The sequence below is a fragment of the Hypanus sabinus genome, chromosome 9, assembly GCF_030144855.1.
Source record: "Hypanus sabinus isolate sHypSab1 chromosome 9, sHypSab1.hap1, whole genome shotgun sequence".
NCBI lineage: Eukaryota > Metazoa > Chordata > Chondrichthyes > Myliobatiformes > Dasyatidae > Hypanus > Hypanus sabinus.
The window spans coordinates 610495-623495 of record NC_082714.1 but is presented as its reverse complement, the minus strand read 5'-3'; the positions used below and the strand labels follow the sequence as shown (position 1 = coordinate 623495).

At 42.9% G+C, this 13001-nt stretch overlaps 1 protein-coding gene across 1 annotated transcript in view; it reads left to right on the top strand.

The window, feature by feature from the left end:
• The first annotated feature begins 2411 nt into the window (after positions 1-2411).
• LOC132398991 (netrin-3-like) overlaps positions 2412-13001 on the top strand; it is a 469273-nt gene continuing 458683 nt past the window's right edge. Inside the window, exon 1 of the mRNA XM_059978829.1 lies at positions 2412-2826. The gene's annotated coding sequence lies outside the window, so the exon portion shown is untranslated. The remainder of the gene's footprint in view (positions 2827-13001) is intronic.

Below are 13001 nucleotides of genomic sequence, written 5' to 3'. Positions count from 1 at the left end.
TGGAATGTATACCCTGTCAATCAACCCCTCAGCCTCCTGAATGATCTGGGCTTCATCCAGCTGCAGCTCCACTTCCTTAACATGTTCTGAAATAAGCTGCAGCTGGATGCAGTTCTGTTAAGCTGTAGGTGCAGGTAAGCCGCAAGTGAAGTCATCATTCCCACATCCTGAAAGAGGAGCATTCCACTATCCTGCCTGGTATCCCTATTGTTCTAACTGTGTAATAGGGAAGAAAAAAAATTAAACAAAATGTATATACACCTTACAGCCTCTACCTCTTCTAAGCCTCTCTAAGCTAAATTCTGAACTCCCCACTCTATCATTGAACTACTCACACAATTACCACCCCCACAATGGCCTCTGCACTTAAACTCTCCCGACTCGAACACTGGCCTACCCACAAAATGATCGCTTCTCTTAAACCTAGCTGCTTCTTATTGGTCCTTACCAAGTGCCTGATTGGACACAATGAATCATCTGAAAGGAAACTGTGGAGTGCAGAGGGTCCTAACTGCCACTGCTCTCTTCTTTTGAAATCTCTCCTCCACTACACACAATCCAACATCTTCAAGGGAACTGTGGTGCACAGAATGCTGCAAAGATATCAGCTAAGAGGGAAGGCAATCAATAGCTTGATCAATACAAACTTAAAGCAAGTCTTCAAAGAGGAGGTATAGAGTAGGGCAGGCTTTTGGAAAGGAATTTTGAAAATTTGGCTATTCACTGTTGCCAGAGGCCACCAAAGGTGATCCATTCAATGCAAAGAATGTGGAAACATTGGGGAAGGTACAGGAAGTGTTCAATTGGGTGGAGCCTGTGTTAAAGAGTATTAGTTCTAAGGAGAAGTTGGCAAGCTGGAGGCTGTGGACATCTGTCAAAGTATTTAAAGTTAGGAGAACTATAGATATGGTAGTCTTTTTCCAGGGTTGAAATGTCAATTACTAGGAGGAACAGTGTTAAGGTGAGAGGGTCAAAGTTTAATGGAGATGAATAGGGCAAGATTTGACATACAGAGATTGGTACGTGTCTGGAACACAATGCCAGGGGTGGTGGTGAAGGCAGATACGAGAGTACTGACACTTAGAAAGGGACATGAGCAAGTGGAGGGATATGGACCATGTGCAGCAAGAAGGGATTAGGATGGATTGTTAATCTGGTTGGTGTACATGATGCACCATCAATAACTCTGAGACGTGAGTTAAGGTAGGCTTTTGTTGGCTGGAAGAAAGCACAAGCAGCAAGTGACCATCACATAACATCCTGGAGACTGAGGAAGGGTCTGTGGCTCCAATCGCCTTTATACTGGGGTCTGTGGGAGGAGCCACACAGTCAGCGGCGGGGGGGGGGGGGGGGCGTGTCCAGACAGGTATATGTAGTTCACCTCAGTACACATGATGGGCCCAATGGCGAGTTCTTGAGTTGTACTGTTCTGTGTTGTGCTGGTGCACTGCAGGGATAATTTCTGTTTCTATTGTGGTTTGTGATCTGAATATGAGCAGCAAAATGTAACCTAGGGTAGGTCACAACAATTGGGAGTGCTGCAGCAAACAGGAAAAGTGTGAAAAGCACAGAAAAGCATATTGGCCCCCAAGCAAAGGATATAACATAAGCAAATACATCTCACACCAACAGCAGTGAGCTGACGCATTTTGGGGGCCAAGAACGAATAAATACACAGAGCCAGGAGATATGAAAAGAACACTAGTGAACAAGGTGATGTCAGAATCACAGTGAGTCAGTAACAAACTCTGATAAGGGTGATGTCGGAATCACAGTAAATCAGTAACAAATGCTGATGAAGTAGGAAATTGCAACAGCAGAGTGCATCAGTAAGGAAGGTGTATGAAGAGGGAAATGTCAGCAGTATGGACAGTAGGTAACAATAGCTTATAAATAGGAAAATGTCAGCAGGACAGTGATTCAGTTTGGAACGTGGATGTACAGGGGTTTGTCCACAGCACTCTCAGGCAGTAAGAAATAGTTATGAACGGGGGATGTCAGCAGCACAGCGAGTTACTATGTAATGCTGATGAACTGGGGAATGTTACCAGCACTGTTGGTCAGTAAGGAATGGTTACGAACAGGGAGATGTCAGCAGCACAGCGAGTCAGTAAGGAAAGCTTAATGACAAACCTTGGGATGTCACTAGCACAGTGACTCAGTAATTAACACAGATGAACTGGGGGACAGCAGCAGCATAGTGATTCAGTGAGGAATGCTGATGAATAGGGATTGTCAGTAGCACAGTGAGGCAGTAAGGAATGCTTACCAATGGGGGTTGTCACAGTGAAGTGAATCAGTAAGGAAAACTGATGAACAGGGGAATGTCAACAGTACAGTCAGTCAGTAAGGAACGCCGACGGAGAGAGCCCTGCTGGTAGCTGATGGGCTAACAACTTTTTGAACTTGCTCCTACCTTATCTATCTTTTTGTTTTCTACCAGTTTTTTGAAGCCTTATTATAAATCTTAATATTGCTCTATCATGTTTTTGAGAAAGACATGCAAAGGAAAAAGAAGATGATTCTCCAACCACTTTGGAATTAATTGGAGTTTTCCTTAAAAAGCAAAGAACGGAACTCTTTGAGGAATTTCAACATCTTAATGTTAAGCTGGATACTATTCAACAAACTCTAGTTGAACATGACAAGCGAATTAAGGAGAATAAAGAAACTTTATCGATACTGGAAGCAAACTTAGAAGACATGAGTAAGCCCTGCAAAAGATTATCATTATCTAATGAAAAATTAACAAGAAGATTACCAACCTGGAAAGCAGAAGCAGAAGGAACAATCTACATATTCTGGGTCTTGAAGAATCAATTGAAGGTGCCCACCCCACGGAGTTCTTTGCAAGTTTTCTGAAGCAGCTATTCCCTGATTTATTGCCGTCCGTGCCTAAGTTGGACTGCGCCCACCGGTCACTGCCCCCCCCAAACCAAAGTCAGGAGAGCGTCCAAGACCAGTTATTTTATGTTTTCATGAATTTCATACTAAGGAGCTTTAAATCCGTCATACCCATCGAGTAGGAATGATCGATTACAATGGGAAGATGATCAGATTCGTGGAAGATTATACACCGGAGGTTATGGCTGAACGTGTGAAGTACAAAGAGGTCATGTCGATGCTTTGTAATAAAGGGTTTAAGTCCTCCCTTTGCTTCCCCGCATGTCTTAGAATCGTTCTGAAAAATGGTGTGCAGAAATGGTTGGGATCGGTTGAACATGCACAGAAGTTTTTGAAAGTAGAAGATTAATTGTGTTATATCTCTTACAAGAGCAATTAATTTTAATAAACCTACGTTTTGACCGTTATTTATTTATTTTGTTTTCTGATATTTTCTTTGATTTTTTTAGTACTTTATTCTTTTTTGAGGTTTTTCTATACATATATATTTTTTTGAAACTATTAAAATGAATCCTCTAATGTTTTGGATTTTTGATCTAAGTTTTCTTTCTGTTTTGCCTTGCTAGGACTGGAGTTTTGCCAGCAGGATTTCTTTAGGGTTTAGCATGCCGACCGTTCTTTGGCTAGCTTTTTGACTTTAGGAGGGGGAGGGGGATGGAGTCTCTTTTTCTTTGGAAGATGGGTTGGGCTACCAACCAAATTTTCTGTTTGAGTACCTTATTTTATGGTTCATTCTCTGGTTCTAATAATTTATGGTCATATCTTTTAACTCTTCTGTTAATTAGAATTTATAATAGATTGAAATATTAATTTACTTAGTTTTAATGTGAAAGCATCCTGTGAAACAGAGTAAGATTTTTGCTTATATTAAAAAGTTAAGGGCCTCCATTATTTTTCTACAAGAAATGCATGTACGTAGTTGTGACAATGCATGCCTTTTTAATCAGTGGAGGGAACTACAATTTCATTCCTCATTCAGAGCAAAATCTCGAGGGGTCTTGATTTTTATACAAATTCTTTTGTTCAACATAAAGTGGTTTCTGACCCTAATGGGTGGTTTGCCATAGTGTCAGGGAAACTAGATAATAAACGAATTGTATTTGCTAATATGTATGCTTCCAATGTGGATGACCCAGGATTTTTTGAGCGTTTCTTTTCATTCCTGCCAGATTTGAGTTTTTATTCTTTAGTGATGGGAGGAGATTTTAATTGTATTAGATTGTTCTTCTCTTAAATCAGCCACACCTAATAAATCAGCTTTATTTATTTAATCCTTTCTAACGAAGTGTGATATTGTTGATATCTGGTGTTTTTTTCACCCAGCAGAAAGGGAGTATTCATTCTTCTCTCATGTCCATCATTCTTATACCAGACTTGATTTTTTTTTTATTGATAGTCAAACGATTCCATTAGTTCAATCGACTGAATATAAAGAAATAGCTCTATCCAACCATTCTCCTGTATTTCTATCTTTAAAGTTTCCTGGTTTCACTCATATCAACAGATCCTGGTGTTTTAATTTAACTTTGTTATCTGATAAGAACTTTTTAAAATCCTTGGAGAATCAAATAACTCTTTTTTTTGGAAGAAAATGCTTTAGAAGAGACTTCTAGTCTTATTATTTGGGACACTTTTAAGGCATATATTAGAGGACAAATGATCTCCTATACTGCACATATTAAGAAAAAGCTAATAAAGAGAGAACTGATTTACTGATTTAGTTAATCAATTAAAACAATTAGACCAGAATTATGCTTTGGCACCAGACCCTGAACTATACAAAAGACGTATTGAAATTAAATCTAAATGTGTTCCAGGTATCTGCTGTTCTGGTCCTTCTAGACAGTAGTGGTCATGGGTCTGGAAGCTGCTGCCTTAGGAACTTTGGTATCTTGTTGCAGTGCATCTTGTAGATAGTACACACTGCTGCAACAGTTTGTTGATGGTGGAGGGATTGGATGCTTGTGGAAGGGGTACCAATCAAATGGGCTGCCTTGTACTGGATGTTGTCAAGCTTTTTGAGTGTTGATAGAGCTCCACTCATCCAGGTGAGTGGCAAGTATTCCAATACACTCCTGACCTGAGCCTTGTAGATGGTGGACAGGCTTTGGGGAAACAGGAGGTGATTTATACACTGCAGGATTCCTAGCCTTTGACCTGCTCTGGTAGCCACTGTGTTTATATGGCTAGACCATTACATTTTCCTGTCAATGGTAAACCCTGGGATGTTGATAATAGGGGATTCAGTGATGATGATGTCACTGAATGTCAAGAAACGATGGTTAGAGCCTCTCTTGTTGGAGATGGTCATTGCCTGGCATTTGCATGGCTCAAATGTTACTTGCCACTTTTCAGCCTAAGCCTGTATATTATTCAGGTCCTACTGCATTTGGATATGAACTGCTTCACTATCTGAGGAGTCACAAGTGGTGCAGAACATTGTGCAGTCATCTGCAAACATGCCCACTTCTGACCTTAAGATAAAAAGTAGGTTATTAATGAAGCAGCTGAAAATGGTTGGTTCTAGGACACTTCCCTGAGGAATTCTAGTAGTGATGTCCTGAGGATGAGATGATTGACCTCCAACCACCACAACCATCTTCCTTTGTGTCAGGTATGATTCCAATCAGTGGAGAGTTTTCCCCCTATTCCCATTGACTCCATTTTAGCTAGGGCATCTTTATGCCATACTCAGTTAAATGTTGCCTTGATGTCAAGAGCTATCACTCTGACTTCACATCTTGTATTTAGCTCTTTGGTTCATGTTTGGAACAAAGAGGTGATGAGATCAGGAACCCAAACTGGGCATCCGTAAGCAAGTCGTTGCTGATTAGGTGCTGCATGGTAGCACTGTTGTTGACCCCTTCCATTACTTTGCTGATGATTGAGAGTAGGTTGATAGGGCGGTAGCAGGCTGGTTTGGACTAGTCCTATTTCTTGTGTACAGGACATACCTGGGCAATTTTCCGCATTGCAAGATAGATCTCAATGTTGTAGCTGTACTGGATCAGCTTGGCTAGTGGTGCAGCAAGTTCTGGAGCACTTCTTCAGGACTACTGCTGAGATTTTGACTGGGCCCGTAGCCTCCGCAGTGTCCAGTGCTTTCAGCTGTTTCTTGGTATCATGTGGAGTAAATCAGATTGACTGCATACTGACATCTGGGACGCTGGGGACTTCTGGAGGAGTCAAAGCTCAATCATCTACTCAGCACTTCTGACTGAAAATTGTTGCCAATGCCTCAGCCTTACCTTTTGCACAGGTGTGCTGGGCTACTCTCTCATTGAGGATGAGAATATTTGTGAAGCCTCCTCCTCAAGGGAGTTGTTTAATTGCCCACCACCATTCATGGCTGGATGTGGCAGGACTACAGAGCTTAGGTCTGATCTGTTGGTTGTGGGACCACTTAGCTCTGTCTATTACTTGCTGCTTATGGTGCTTGGCATGCAAGTTGTCCTGTATTGTGGCTTCAGCAGGATGACTCCTCACATTGAGGTATGCCTGGTGTTGTTCTCAGCATGCCCTCTTGCACTCTTCATTGAACCAGGGTTGATCCCCTGGCCTGGTGGCAATGTTAGAGTGGGAAATATGCCAGGCCATGAGGTTACAGATTGTAGTTGAGTACAATTCTGCTGCTGCTGATGACCCACAGTGCCTCATAGATGCCCAGTCTTGGGCTGATAGATCTGTTTGAAGTCCGTCCCATTTAGCACAGTGGTAGTGCTACACAACACGCTGGAGGGTTTCTTCAATATGGAGATGGGATTTAGTCTCTACAAATACTGTGCAGTGGTCACTTCTAACAATGCTGTCATGGACAGATGCCTCTGCAGCAGGCAGGTTGGTGAGAATGAGGACAAGTGTGTTTTCCCTCTTGTTGGTTCCCCACCACCTGCTGTAGTCCCAATCTAGTAGCTCCAGTAGGACCTGACCAGCTGGGTCTCTGTGGTGGTATTACTGAATCACTCTTGCCGATGGACATTGAAGTCCCCCACCCAGAGTACATTCTGTGTCCTTGCCACCCTCAATGCCTCCTCCAAGTGCTGCTCAACATGGCGAAGTACTGATTCCTCAGCTGAGGGAGGATGGTATGTTGTAATCAGGAGGAGGTCTCCTTGCTCATTGTTCCATGAGAATTCATAGGGTCCAGAGTCGATGTTCTACAAAGCAAAAAGTACCAGGCAAACTCAAAGGTCTTCAGGTGGATAAGTCACCTGGGCCAGATGGACAACATCCCAGAGAGGTTGCTGAAGAGAGAACAGATGCATTGGTCATGATCTTACAAGAATCACTTGATTCTGGCATGGTCCTGGAGGACTAGAAGATTGCAAATGTCACTCCACTCTTTAAGAAGAGAGGAAGGCAAAAGAAAGGAAATTATAGGCCAGTTAGCCTAACCTCAATGACTGGGAAAGTATTGAAGTCTATTATTAAGGATGAGGCTTTGAGGTACTTTGAGACTATTGATAAAGTAAGTCAAAGTAAGCATGGATTCTGTAAAAGGAAATCTTGCCTGACAAATCTGTTAGAGTTCTTTGAGGAAGTAACAAGCAGAGTGGACAAAGGAGAGGCATTTACTTGAATTTTCAGAAAGCATTTGATAAGGTGTCACACATGAGGCTGCTTAACGAGATAAAATCCTCTGGTGTCACAGGAGATTGCTGGCATGGATAGAGGAGCGGTTGACAGGCAAAAGGCAGTGAGTAGGAATTAAAGGAGTCTTTTCTGGTCGGCTGCTGGTGACTACTGGTGTTCTTCAGGGATCAGTAACGGGGTCACTACTTTTGGCATTGTTTGTCAATGATTTAGATAATGGAATTGATGGCTTTGTGGCAAAGTTTGCAGATGATATGAAGATGGGTGGAGGGGCAGGTAGTGCTGAGACAGCAATGAGATTGCAGCAGGACAAATGGAAGAATGGACAAACAAGTGGCAGATGGAATACAGTGTTGGGAACTGTATGATAATGCATTTTGGTAAAAGGAACAATAGTGCAGACTATTATTTAAATGGGGAGAAGATTCAAACATCAGAAGTGTAGGGGGACTTGGGAGTCCTCATGTAAGGCTCCCAGAAGGTTAATTTACAGGTTGAGTATGTGGTAAAGAAGGCAAATACAATGTTGGGATTTATTTCAAGGGGAATAGAATATAAAAGCAAGGCGTTAATGCTGAGCCTTTGTAAAACACTGGTCAGGCTGTAATTGAAGTATTGTCAACAGTTTTGGGCCCTATATCTCAGAAAGGACATGTTGTCATTGGAAAGAGTCCAGAGAAGGTTCATGAGAACAATTCCAGGAATGAAGAAGTTAACATATGAGGAGCATTCATCAGCTTTGGGCCTGTACTTACTGGAATTTAGATGAATGTGTAGGGGATCTCATTGAAACCTAATGAATGTTGAAAGGACCAGATAGGTTGAATGCGGAGAGGATGTTTCCTATGGTGGAGGTATCCAGAACTAGAGGGTACAGCCTCAAAATTGAGAACAGAAGTAAGGAAGAATTGCTTTAGTCTGAGAGTAGTAAATCTGTGGAATGCTCTGACACGGACTGAAATGGAGCCCAATTCCATGAGTATATTTAAGGCGGAAGTTGATAGTTATCTGACTGGTCAGGGCATCAAAAGATATGGTGAGAGGGCAGGAGCATGGGGTTGAGTGGGATCCAGGATCAGCCATGATGAAATGCCAGAGCAGGTTCAATGGGCTGAATGGCGTAATTCTCCTCCTACGTCTTAAGGTCTTATGGACAATGTATCAGTAAGGAATGCTGATGAAAAGGGGGATGTCAGCACCATAGTGAGGCAGTAGGGCATGCTGATGAACAGGGGGATTTCAGCAGGACAGTGTTCTTTATTGTTAATGACATCACCAGGTTCATCAGCTTTTCTTTCTGACTTTTCAACTATGGAACGCTGACAAACAGGGTAATGTCACCAGCACAGCAAGTCAGTAAGGAATGCTGATGAACAGGGAGATGTCTGTGGCACAAGAAGTCAGTAAGAGACCCTGATGGACCTGAAGATGTCATCAACACAGTGAGTCATGATGGAACACTGATACACAGGGATTGTCATCAGCATAGTGAGTCAGTAAGGCAAGCTGATGAATAGGGATTGCGAGGAGCACAGTGAGTCAGTAAGGAATGCTCACCAACAGGGGGATGTCAATAGCACAGTGAATCACCATGGAAAGCTGATGAACAGGGGTATCTCAATGGCACTGTAAGTCAGTCAGGAACTCTGATGAAAAAGGGGATATCACCAGCATAGTGAGCCAGTAAGGAATGCTGATGAACAGGTGGATGTCTCATCTTTGTTCTAAAAGGACACCCTTCTATTCTGAGGCTATGCCCTCTGGCTCTAGACTCTCCCACTACAGGGAACATCCTCTTCACATCCACTATCAATGCCTTTCACTATTTGATAATTTTCTATTAGATACCCTCATTCTTCTGAATTCAAGTGAAAACGGGCCCAGAGCCATCAAACACTTTTTATATTGTTACATACCCTGTGGGTATCTTGTGACTGTCTTATGACCATGATGTAATTGAGTATCTGGTGAGCATGATGTAATGGTCTTGCGATGGGGGGTGATGTAATTTCCCACCAGTGTGAGGTCACATGATGTAATTTTCCCACCAGTGGGAGGTAGTGTAATGGCCTGTTCCAACAGGTATAAAACGGGGAAGCCTTGCTGTGACTCAGGTTAGTTCATTGTTTAATTCGTCAGTTACTCGGTTATGCTGCGTATTCGTCTCATGATGCAGTTCTGTTTTAAAGTGGAGTTTTTACTGTAAGTTGTGCCGGCAGTTTTTTAAAATCACTGCCAGTTATGTTTGATGTATCTTCAATTTAATTTTAAAGTCTAATTATTGGCGAGTGAAGATTTACCAAAGTACAGGAATCCGAAAGCTCGAGTAAAGTTGGTGTCGTCAGCAGTAATACAGGATCGACCTTACTGAATCTTCGTTCAAGGAATTAGTAACCTGTATCTGAGATAATCCCTGCAATAAGAGCAGAAAGGGTTGGGCACAGTGTTATTTTAAGGAAAAGGTCAGTTCCTTTAAGCCATTTTTATTTCCTTTGTTGTAAATCCTTTGAGCATTGCATATTTCGGCTAGGATCAGCAGTAACGTCACATCGTCGAGGAATTTGTTACTTCAGGAAAGTCTCTCCTAATTGACTGTATAAATCATTTGGACTTTTGCATTTACTACTTTAAGAACTGTGTTAGCATTGATCACTTTAAGAACTGTTCAAGTTGCCGTATAGCAGTTAACTTCCAGTTAAGTTAGTCATTTGTTTACTTTTCATTTTTATTGAGCAGTGTTTAATAGATAACACACACAAAATGCTGATGGAACACAGCAGGCCAGGCAGCATCTATAGGGGGAAGCACTGTCGATGTTTCGGGCTGAGACCCTTTGTCAGGACTAACTGAAAGGAGAGATACTAAGAGATTTGAAAGTAGTGGGGGGAAGGGGAAATGCGAAATGATAAGAGAAGACCGGAGGGGGTGGGATGAAGCTAAGAGCTGGAAAGGTGATTGTCGAAAGTGATACAGAGCTGGAGAAGGGAAAGAATCATGGGACGGGAGGCCTCGGGAGAAGGAAAGGGGGAGGGGGGAGCACCAGAGGGAGATGGAGAACAGGCAGAGTGATGGGCAGAGAGAGGAAAAAGAACAAACAACTAAATATATCAGGGATGGGGTAAGAAGGGGAGGAGGGGCATTAACGGAAGTTAGAGAAGTCACTGTTCATGCCATCAGGTTGGAGGCTACCCAACCGATATACAAGGTGTTGTTCCTCCAACCTGAGTGTGGATTCATCTTGACAGTAGAGGAGGCCATGGATAGACATATCAGATGGGAATGGGACGTGGAATTAAAATGTGTGGCCACTGGGAGATCTTGCTTTCTCTGGCGGACTGAGCATAGGTGTTCAGCGAAATGGTCTCCCAGTCTGTGTAGGGTCTCAACAATATATAAAAGGCCACACTGGGAGCACCAGACTCAATATACCACACCAGCCGACTCACAGGTGAAGTGTCACCTCACCTGGAAGGACTGTCTGGGGCCCTGAATTGTGGTGAGGGAAGAAATGTAAAGGCAGGTGTAGCACTTGTTCGGCTTACGAAAGCGTATGTGCCAGGAGGGAGATCGGTGGGAAGGGATGGGGGGGGGGGGGGGAATGAGTGGACAAGGGAGTCGCGTAGGGAGCGATCCCTGCAGAAAGCAGAAAGGGGGGAGGGAAAGATGTGCTTTGTAGTGGGATCCCGTTGGAGGTGGCAGAAGTTACGGAGAATTATACATTGGACCTGGAGGCTGGTGGGGTGGTAGGTGAGGACAAGGGGAACCCTATCCCGAGTGGGGTGGCGGGCAAATGGGGTGAGGGCAGATGTGCGGGAAATGAGAAAGATGCATTTGAGAGCAGAGTTGATGATGGAAGAAGGGAAGCCCCTTTGTTTAAAAAAGGAAGACATCTCTTTCGTCCTGGAATGAAAAGCCTGAGAGCAGATGCGGCGGAGACGGAGGAATTGTGAGAAGGGGATAGCATTTTTGCAAGAGACAGGGTGGGAAGAGGAATAGTCCAGGTAGCTGTGAGAGTCTGTAGGCTTATAGTAGATATCAGTAGATAAGCCGTCTCCAGAGATGGAGACAGAAAGATCAAGAAAGGGAAGGGAGGTGTCAGAAATGGACCAGGTAAATTTGAGGGCAGGGTGAAAGTTGGAGGCAAAGTTAATGAAATCAATGAGCTCAGCATGCATGCAGGAGGCAGTGCCAATGCAGTCGTCGATGTAGCGAAGGAAAAGAGGGGGACGGATAGCTCTATAGAGTTGGAACATGGACTGTTCCACAAAGCTAACAAAAAGGCAGGCATAACTGGGACCCATGCGGGTGCCCATGGCTACACCCTTGGTTTGGAGGAAGTGGGAGGAGCCAAAGGAGAAATTATTGAGATTAAGAACTAATTCTGCTAGAAGGAAGAGAGTGATGGTAGAGGGGTATTGGTTAGGTCTGGAATCCAAAAAGCGAAGAGCGTTGAGACCGTCTGGGTGGGGGATGGAGGTATATAGGAACTGGACGTCCATGGTGAAAATAAGGCGGTGGGGGCCAGGGAACTTAAAATCATTGAAAAAATTCAAAGTGTTAGAAGTGTCACGAACATAGGTGGGAAGAGATTGAACAAGGGGTGATAAGACAATGTCAAGGTATGCAGAAATTAGTTCAGTGGGGCAGGAGCAAGCTGAGACAATAGGTCTACCTGGACAGGCAGGTTTGTGGATCTTGGGGAGGAGGTAGAAACAGGAAGTGTGGGGTGTGGGAACTATGAGGTTGGTGGCAGTGAATGGGAGAAAGGTCAGTTCCTTTAAGCCATTTTTATTTCCTTTGTTGTAAATCCTTTGAGCATTGCATATTTCGGCTAGGATCAGCAGTAATGTCACATTGTCGAGGAAAATGTTACTTCAGGAAAGTCTCTCCTAATTGACTGTATAAATCATTAGGACTTTTGCATTTAATACTTTAAGAACTGTTAGAGTTGCCGTATAGCAGTTAACTTCTGGTTAAGTTAGTCATTTGTTTATTTTTCATTTTTATTGAGCAGTTTTTAATAAATATTTATTTGTTTATAAAACTGGACTCAATTCTATATTCATTGTTGCCATATTGTAACAATATGACAAGCCATTCTATCCTGGAATCATTTTTGTGAACATCCTTTGAACCCTCTTCAGCATCAGCATATCATTTCAAAGATAAAGGGCCCAAAGCTACTCACAATAGACCTCAACATTACATCTTCGCTTTTATATTCTCATCATCTTGAAATGAATGCTAACATCGCATTTGCCTTCCTCATCACCAACTCAAATTGCAATTAGCCTTTAGAGAATCCTGTACAAGGACCCCTAAGTTGCTCTGCACCTTAAATTTTTGATTTTTTTCTCCATTTAGTCTACCCTCTCATTTCTTCTACCAAAGTGCATGACCATACACTTTCCAACACTGTATTCCATCCATTCTCCTAACCTGTCGGTCCTTCTGTACCCTTTGTACTTTCTCAAAACCACCTGCCTCTCCACCCATCTTCATGT